This window comes from Mandrillus leucophaeus, unplaced genomic scaffold (genome assembly GCF_000951045.1).
Source record: "Mandrillus leucophaeus isolate KB7577 unplaced genomic scaffold, Mleu.le_1.0 Scaffold158, whole genome shotgun sequence".
Classification (NCBI taxonomy): domain Eukaryota; kingdom Metazoa; phylum Chordata; class Mammalia; order Primates; family Cercopithecidae; genus Mandrillus; species Mandrillus leucophaeus.
Window position 1 is genome coordinate 1,526,948 of NW_012101565.1, and position 9,851 is coordinate 1,536,798.

Genomic DNA, 9,851 nt, shown 5'->3' on the forward strand with positions numbered 1-9,851 from the left:
CTTTGGGAGGCCGAGACGGGCGGATCACGAGGTCAGGAGATCGAGACCATCCTGGCTAACATGGTGAAATCCCATCTCTACTAAAAATACAAAAAAAAACTAGCTGGGCGTGGTGGCAGCCCCTGTATTCCCAGCTACACGGGAGGCTGAGGCAGGAGAATGGCGTGAACGCGGGGGGCGGAGCTTTCAGTGAGCGGAGATCACGCCACTGCACTCCAGCCTGGGCGACAGAGCGAGACTCCTCTCAAAAAATAAAAAATTAAAAAATTTAAAAAAAAAGAAAGAGATAAATTGAGGAAGGAACTGTTAAGCAAAAAGGAACCAGCATGGGTGATTTGGGATATTTGCAGCCTATTTAGATTGCAAGAGATGCTAATGTTGGGAGGTTCCCTGTTAGGAAAGTGTGTTCTGCAGAGAAAGCCATCTCTGCAGAGACGAGGTGTGTGACTCATGGGTCCATTCACTCATCTCAACAGAAGCCAGGAACAGAGACGAGATGATCCAGGGAGGATCCAAGTGAACGCTTCTCTCTAATGGCCTGACTCCCTGTGACATACAGGGGAGACCCAGAAGGTTTATGAGAATATTGTACCAGCAGAAATACTGCCTGCTTGGATTGAAGGGGACAGAGACAGGATGAAATGAAGGAAGGTATTGGGTTTCTGAGTCTACAGGCAAGAAACAGGATGACAGACCCAGGCAGCTGCAAACATGTGCTGTCCTTCGAGAAAAAAGAAGAACGACTCCAAGGTCAGAGCCTTAGGCCTAGAGGCAGAGGCTGGCAGAGCTGCAGGTGTGGGGGCGGGGGGGGGGGGCACTGAGCCACAGAGGGGCATTCCCAGGCCTTGAAACCCCACGGAATTCGCCCTGCTGGATTTCAGACTTGCTTGGGACTGGCAACCCCTTTATGCCTTTATATTTCTCCCTTTGGGAATGGCGATGCCTAGTCTATGCGTAGTCCAACATTGCAGTTTGGAGGCATAAAACTTGCTTTCTAGTTTTACAAGTAAAAAGATGGAGAAAAATTTCGCCCCCATCTGGATCCTACCCAGAGCCTCACCAACACCTGATTTAGACACAACTTCAGTGATCATATTTGAGACTTCTGAGCTGATTAAATGTTGTTCTTCTTGTTTTTTTTTGTTTTTTTTTTTAAGATAGGGTCTCATTCTGTCACCTGGGTTCAGCCTCTAGGGTTAAGCATCCTCCTACGTCTACCTCCTGAGCAGCTGGGACTACAGCCATGCACCACCACACCTGGTTAATTTTTATTTATTTGTTTATTTTTTGAGATTGAGTCTTGCTCTGTCACCCAGGCTGGAGTGCATTGGTGCAGTCTTGGCTCACTGCAACCTCTGCCTCTTGGGTTCAAGCCAGTCTCGTGCCTCATACACCTGAGTAGCTGGGATTATAGGTGTGCACCACCACGCCTGGCTGATTTTTGCATTTTTAGTAGAGACAAGGCTTCACCATGTTGGCCAGGCTGGTCTCCTGATCTCAGGTGATCCACCCACAGGCCTCCCAAAGGGCTGGGATTACAGGCGTGAGCCACTGCGCCTGGCTGGGCTGATGGAATTTTAGACTTAGAGTTGATGCTACAATAGGTTGAGACTTTGGGGCATGTTGGGATAAGAAACATTTATTTTGGAAGTGGGGCAGATATAAATTTCGAGGGGCCAGAGGATAGACTGTAGTGGGTTGAATGGAGGTCCCCAAAAGATATGTCTATGAACAATTCCCTGGAACCCATAAATGGTATCTTATTTGGAAAAAGGGTCTTTGCAGGTGGAATTAAGACAAAGATCTTGAGATGAGATCGTCCTAGATTACCCAGTGGGGGGGCCTAAAGCCAAAGCCAAGTGTCTTACAAGAGATGGAAGAGAAGCCACAGGGAGAGGGCCACGTGAGGATGGAGGCCGACACTGGAGTGATGCGGCCACGAGCCCAGGCACCGATGGCCACCAGGAGCTGGAGAGGCCAGGAACAGAGTCCACCCTGGTGCCTCTGAGGGAGCGTGGCCCTGCCAACATCTTGATTTTGGACGTGTGGCCTCCAGAACTGTAAGAGAATACATTTCTGTTGCTTTAGGCCACCCAGTTTGTGGGCACGTTTGACAGCAGCCACAGGAACCTAAAACAGGGCACCTTCTTTGGGGGTATTTGTATTCTGTAAACGACCACGCATTCTTGTGGCCGTCACGACAGTGGCATCCAGCTGTGTCTCTTAGGCCTATCCTGTGCCTGCTCTGTTAGCTTCCCAGGTAGCCACTCATTTAGCAAGAAAGAAGAGAAAGAGATGCACTTTCAAAAGGTCAAAAGACACATTCATTTGAAAAACAGAGCAGAATAAAAATCATAAAAGCCACATCCAGAGACCCTGACTGCAGATACCTCTGTCTGCTGCACCTGCAGACCCGCACTTTCAGCCCTGACCCAACCCACTCCCCCACCCAACCCCCACCCCCTATCTGCCCTGGTGTGTCCCTGTGGATGGCCTTCCGTACCCTCACTGTCCTGCTTGGCCCTAGCCCGCCTGACACACCAGCCTGCCCAAGAGCACCCAGACTCAGACCAGCCACCCTGCTGCCATCCTGGGGCCTTCCTTTCCTGCAGCCCTGGCCCTGGGTCTGCCCCCACCCCGGGAGTCACACAGGGACACAAAGTGATCCGCATCCCATTCCTGGTCTTGGGTCCCCTCTGCCTCTGGGAAGCGGCAGCAACAGTCCTGCCAAGAGCTGCCCACCGGCTGGGAGGACTCTTCTGCAGCTAACCAGGACCCAAACCTCCAAAGAGCAAAGGAAGAGAGGGAGGAAGGAGAGCAGGCCCTGCAGGCTGATGTCCCAAGTCCTACAGGATCCTGTCTTCCCAGCTGGCTCCCTGCTTCCACCATCTGAATGCGTGTTCCCAACTCCCCTTCCGCCTGGTCTGCCATCATGCCAGGCCACTGCCCCTACAGATGACCCGGCCCATGCCCCATTTTGGGTTCCTGACCTCATGACTCACAGTCCCCGCTCTCCCAGCCCTGCATCTCCCTACCCACTGTGGGTGTGTGGGCATCAACCATGACCCAATGGTGGGAGATCTGGGCACCTGGCCCCACTAGCATCACCCTTCCCAGCCTCCTCCAGTCCCTTCTTGAGGTACCTGGCCCCTGGCCCCTCTGCTGCCAGCTCCTCTTGGGCTTCACTGGGGAAACTGAGGCCACAGGGCACCACTGCCCACACCTTCCCAACAGCCCAACCCAGGGAAAATCTCCAGGGCCCTCAGTGGCAAGCAGCAGTCTCGACTGGCCAATGATGATGTGTGGCTGGGTAAATGTGAGCAACCACTCAGCATTCACCCTGGCCAGGAGATGCCCATGCCCCCTATGGCCATGCAGGTCCCTCAGGCCAAGGCCCAGGGAACTCCTTCCCCAGGGAACTCGGGCCAGTGTCCAGCTGAGGCTGTGCCCTGCTGTGGCCTGGCCTCCATGTCACCACTCTGTCCTGGAGAGGGTTCTCCCTCCCTGCCACCCTGTTGGACCCACCATAGTCTGGCACCAGCATGGCCTCCTGAGCACTTCCCACATGCCCCCAGCACCTCCAATCCGAAGACACCCCAAGCAGTCCCGCTGAGGTCCCCAACACCCCTCATCACCTGGTCCCAGCACCATCCAGGCCTCACCCTGCTCCCGACGTGGCCCTGCTTCCTCACGCTCCTCCCCGCTTCGCAGAGCCAGCAGGCCCCCATGGCTCTGCTGCACGGCTGCCCACGGCTCTGCTTCCCGGCTGCCTGTTCTCATAGGCCCCTAAGCTCTGGAGGACCCCAGGCTCAGAGCTCTGGCCTGAGGCCTGCCCTAGTGATGGCCTCCCAGCCCGGCCTCCCCACCTCAGCCCGGCATTTCCTGCACCCCAGTGTCTGCACAGGCATTCCTATCTCACAGGCATCTCTGATTTTAGGCACCCAAGGCTAAGTGCCGGCTCTTCCGCCCTCTCTGCCGCAGGCACATCCTCTCCACCCCAGGCTGCTCTCCACCTCCACAGCCACCACCTGGGTCTCCTCAGCCACTCCTTGGGAGGCACCAGACCAGGATCTTGCAGGGGTCCAGCCAGCTCCAAGTCCACCTATCTCTCCCACCCAATGCTTGTTTCAAGCCACAGCTGCCACAGGACAGGGCTCGGCTCGGCTTGGGGGTACAGAAGTGCAGCAATGCACAGCCCCTGTGTCAGGAAGCTGGATTGGCAGAAGGGGAGGTGTTTACAATCGTCCCTGTTAACCCACAAGCCCACAGCCAGACCCTATGAGCGTGACACCAAGCATGACATCGAGTCTCCTTGAACATCTCGGCCTCAGCCCCAAGCAAATTCCACAAAGATTAACGACAGAGATGTTTAAAAAAATGCACCAGTGCTGGAGGCAGCTCTCGGCAGATGTTTTTACAAAAGAAAGCCATTTTAAGCATAGCATAAAATCCAGAAATCAGAAAAGACTGGTGAATGTTAAAAATTGATATGGCTAAAGAAACCACAGGCAGAATTAAACAAAAATAGATGCATGGTGTGAGACCCATCCACGGTGTGACCAGCTACTGGGGACACAGCGGGAACTTTCAAGGAGCTGAAAAGTTCTGTTCCATGAGATGGTGCTGATCACAAGCAACTTCCAAGTTTAAGCGAATACAATCGTCCCTCAGAATCAGCGAGGGATGGGTTCTAGACTCCCCATGGACACCAAAATCCACAGATGCTAAAGTCCCTGATGTAAAAAGGTGTAGTAGCCGGGCATGGCAGCAGCTCACCCTGTAATCCCAGTACTTTGGGAGGCCAAGGCAGAAGGATCCCTTGAACCTAGGAGGCTTTTTTTTTTTTTTTTTTTTAGAGATGGGGTCTCACTATGTTGCCCAGACTGGTCTCAAACTCCTATGCTCACGTGAGCAGCCCTGAAAGCATGATGGCAAGTCATAAAAGCCAGAAACAGGGCTGCATTCCATTTCCATGTGAACATAGGAGTTTAAGACCGGCCTGGCCAACAATGCTTTTGAATAGGCAATTCACAAAAGAAAAGGTGCAAATGGTCAACAAGTCTAGGAGATGTGCTCAGCTTAATTAATAATCAAAGAATTCAGGCCAGGCACGGTGGCTCATACCTGGAATCCCAGCACTGAGGCTGAGGCAGGTGGCTCACTTGAGGTCAGGAGTTCAAGACCAGCCTGGCCAACATGGGGAAACCCTATGCCTACTAAAAATACAAAAATTAGCTGGGTGTGGTGGCACACACCTGTAATCCCAGCTACTCGAGAGGCAGAGGCAGGAGAATTGCTTGAACCCAGGAGGCGGAGGTTGCAATGACCTGAGATCGTGCCACTGCAGTCGAGCCTGGGTGACAGAGTGAGACTTCATCTCAAAAAAAAAAAAAAGAAAACATTGGTGTAAAGTTTCATGACTTGGGTTAGACAATGGCTTCTTAAATATGACACCAAAAGCACAAGCAACCAAGGAAAAAAATAGATACTGGAGTCATAATAATTAAAACAGACGTGCTTCAAAGGACACAATCAGCCAGGTAAGGTGGCTCACACTGTAATCCCAGCATTGTGGAGGCTGAGGCCAGGAGTTTGAGACCAGCCTGGCCAATATGGCGAAACTCCATCTCTACTAAAAATACAAAAATTAGCCAGGTATGGTGGCAGACGCCTGTAGTCCCAGCTACTCGGGAGCCTGAGGCACAAGAGTCACTTGAACCTACTCCAGCCTGGGTGACAGAGCAAAACTCTCTCTCAAAAAAAAAAAAAAAAGACACCAGCAAGCAAATAAAAAGGCAAACCATAGAAACAGAAAATGTTTGCAAATCATATTTCTGATAAGGGACTGGGGTCTAGAATATATAAAGAACACTTACAACTCAATAATACCAAAAGGCAAATTCTAAAATGGACAAAGGATTTAAATACACATTTCTCAAAAGATATAAAAAATGACCAACAATCACATCAAAGTGCTCAACGTCATTAGCCATCAGGAAATGCAAATCAAACCACAATGAGATTCCACTCGACACCCACTAGGATTAAATGTCTGCAATCAAAGAGTCAGATAATAACAAGTGTTGGTGAGGATGTGAGGAAATTGGACACCTCACACCCGGCTGTTACTGGGAATGAGGAATGGGGCGCCCACTTTAGGAAGCCATCTGGCAGTTCTTCAAATGGTTAAATATAGAATTACCATACAGCTGAGCAATTCCACTCCTAGGTATCTACCCAACAGAAATAAAAAACATACGACCACCCAAAAACGTGTATGCAAACGTCCATGGCAGCCTTACTCATAACAGCCAGCCCACTATCCATCAACTGATAAACGCGTAAGCAAAAGTGGGCACTTCCATGCCACAGAACTGACTCCAGCGCGGGGCGGGTGAGGTGCTGATGGCGCAGCGACTTGAGCAGCCCTGAGAGTGTCCCGGCAAGTCGAAGAGGTCAGACCCAGGGCCAGTACAGGCCAGTACGGGCCAATCCATAACCACTGAAAGGAGAGCAGTGTTGCCAGGGGCTAGGTGACAAAATGTCCTGGAATTGACAGCTACCCAACTCCCAATCTACTAAAACCACTGAATTGGACACTTCGAATGGGTGAATGTTATGGCATGTGAATGACCTCTCAATAAAGCTATTAAAAAATACTAATAATCAGCATAAGGTCAACCTAATCGGTACTGACATGAAAAGCCATTGGCTCCAGAGGAAATCTCAGTCTGAGCTCCCTGTGAAGGGGCGGCCAAATCTGTGTGTTCTCTCCCGCCCTCTCTCCCGCGCAGCTGTCGCCCCAGCCGGGAGCCTGGGTCTCATCATTTTTCTTCGTATACTTCCACCCTGTTTGATTTTCTTCTTCTTCTTCTTTTTTTTTTTTTTTTGGAACGTTTTTCTTTTGACAGTAAACACCGGCCAAAATTCCTCTCCAGTGAGCCCCAAATAACCTCCAGCCTGCCCTCTGCCAGCTGAGCACCAACCACTGCAGACGACGCCCTACGCCATCACCCACTCACCCGTGCAAACACCCTGCAGTGCTGGCTGAGGGCCTGGGGCCAGTGCCAGGGACACAGATAACCAAGCTCAGAGTCCAGGACAGGGGAGAGTGGGGACACATGAGGGGGCCAGGCACAATGGCACTGGGCAGGCCCGGGGCTGGCGAGGGGTCCTGAAAAGAGTGCAGGCCACAGGCTGGGCACATGCTCTGTGGGCACCGAACACACCTAGCCCCTCTCCAGGCCCACTTTTCCCCCAGACCAATGCAGGCCTCCCACCCCTGGCCCCTGCCCCACACCAACCCCATGCACTCACCAACAGTACTCACCCCAGCCTCCTTCTCACCCCTGCTGCCCCTCCAGGACCACCTCACAGCAGCCCTAAGCCCCACTCCCCGGCCTGCATTCATGCCCTGACCCTCCTTCTTTCTTCACTGACCGCCTCACCTCCACTCACCTGCATCACCACGACTCTCCCTTAGAACTGTCCCCGCCCTGCCTCACCCACCCCAGGTCTGTCTCCAGGCTCCCATGGGATGGCAGGACGGCCCAGCCTCTATGAGCTGTCACAGGCCAGGCTTGGGGGGCCGGGCGACTGGACACTTACTGGCAGCTGGGCCGACTGTCTAAGTCACCAGCCCACAGCCCTCAGCATGGAGGCCTCTCCCACAGGGCGCCCAGAGCTCTCCCACCACAGGCTGCAGTAGCCTCAGCGCCAGAGGAATCTGCCCTGGATGGGGGACAGGGAGAAGGGGGGGTGGTTGAGGGGCTCAGGCAGACAGGAAGTTGTTCTGGGCGGAGCAGTGGCCGACTGACTGTACAGGGAAGACCGGGGATTTCCAGGGGACAGCCAGGGAATGACGTGTCCAGGGGAGGGTCTGAGATGTTGTGGGGTGGGGGTGAAGGTCACCAGAGTGAGGGTCAGACAGGGAGCTGTCTCTGTGCGAGGGCAGAGTGAGGTGGAACCAGGGCAATGCCACAGAGGGGAGGAGGCCGGGAGGCCTAAGCCAGGGTACCTCCTCAGTGCAGGGATCAGCTGGGCAGGGGTCCCTGGGTGCAGGCCTGGCCTCCCTGCCTCCTTAGAACCACCAAATGCTGAGCTGGGCCCAGAATGGGCCCGCAGCTGCTTACCATGGAGGGACTTGGGTCTGCCTCGCTGTCACGGGTTGGGTGGCAAGGGGGGCCGTGCCCTCCCGCAGTCCCTCCACCCCAGGGACAGGAAGGGCCAAGGCTCCTGCCCTCTAGCAGGTCCAACGGGCTCATAGAGGTCAGGCCTGGAGAGGTGTAGGGCACACGGGCCACCTCTGAACTCCTGCACGCCCTCCTAAGCCTTGGCCCGTGGCTCCCAGACACAAGTACCAGCCCAGCCCCTCCCGTCCCCTTGTCGCAAGCCAGGAGCTAAGGGGACTTGGGGTGCCTGGTGGGCTCAAGGAGCCTCAGCACCTGCCTTGCTGTTTAGCCACTCTCAGGCCAGTGCCACACACATGCGGGCAGCTGCACCATCACGTGACGACTCCACTTCAGGCAGGCACCCCAGCACCCCCTGCCCCTCACCAGCCTCCACAACCAAGCCCAGAAGGCAGACAATGGGCCAAGACTGCGAGTGTGTCCAACACCAATCCTGGCCTTCAGAGGAGCTGAGCTTGGGAGGGAGGGCCCTGAGATAGGATTCCAGCAACCTCCAGCCATCTGTCTGGCTCACCCCTGGATGAATCAGAAGTAGCCCCCACCCCAGGAGGTAGAGAAAAGACATCCCTGGGGCCAGGAAAGACTCAGCACAATGCCCCGAACAGGCTAGGGCACCCTAGGCAGCCCAGCAACCCGACCAGACCAAGAACTCCAGGAGGAAACCATTCTGCACAGGTCCCGCACTTTGAACAGAGTGGTCAGCTCAGAAACAGCTGTCTTGGGGCTTGCCAGGAGGGCTGGAGCCAGGTGGGCGGCTGCTTCCCTGCCCTACACCCCAGCACCTTCCGGGTGCTCCCTCCAAGGCAGGGCTGGCCATGCACAGCATGAGCAACAGGCCGCCCCCTCAAGGCCTCCCCAAGGGTGCAGGAGTGTCTCCCCTGGCCCGGATGAACTAGTCACACAGGCAAAGGGGCTGGGCACAGCACTGTCAAAGAGAACCACAGCAGCACATCCACCCTGCCCCAGAGCCGTCCATGGAGGACGCCTGAAGGAGATGAGTTCAGGGCACCATGAAACCTACCCAGCTGGGCAAGGCTGTGGTGGAGAGCGGCACCACGGGGCCCCAGCAGAACCTCTCTCCCTGAGCTGCCCTTGGGGGCAGAGCCAGCAAAACCAGCCACGTGGAGCTGGAGCCTGCTCTGATCGGTTCTGCCTGGGGCCCCCACCACGACCTTCCCCAGCAGCTCAGTCCCTTGCCCCTAAGCCTCCGCAGGCGGAGAGCCAATGCTGTGTCCACAACCGCCTGGAGCTGGGCGACCCAGGCCGAGCCAGGCAGCTGGGTTGCAAGAATGGCAGGCGGGTGCCAGGGCCTGGGCAGGTCCAGGGGCTCCCCGTGAGCGTGGACTAGGGCAAGGGGGTCTGCCGAGGCACCAAACAGGAGGCACCAAACAGGTGGGCAGGCCACTCTGATGCTCCCCTAGTGAGGAAGGAGGGGCCACCATGACCCCTAGCCCACAGCTGTCCATCTAGGGAACAGAGAAGGGGTGTGTAGGGGGTGCCCTGCCAAGGAAGGGTGGCAGCCCAGGCCCTCACCAGTTTAGGGAGGTGAGGAGAGCCGGCAACTATGTGACCCATTGCCAGGCGGCACGGCCTCCCCTGTCCCATGCAGAGGTGTCCCAAAGGAGGGGCAGGGGATGGTTCAGCCTCGACCCACGTGTCTGC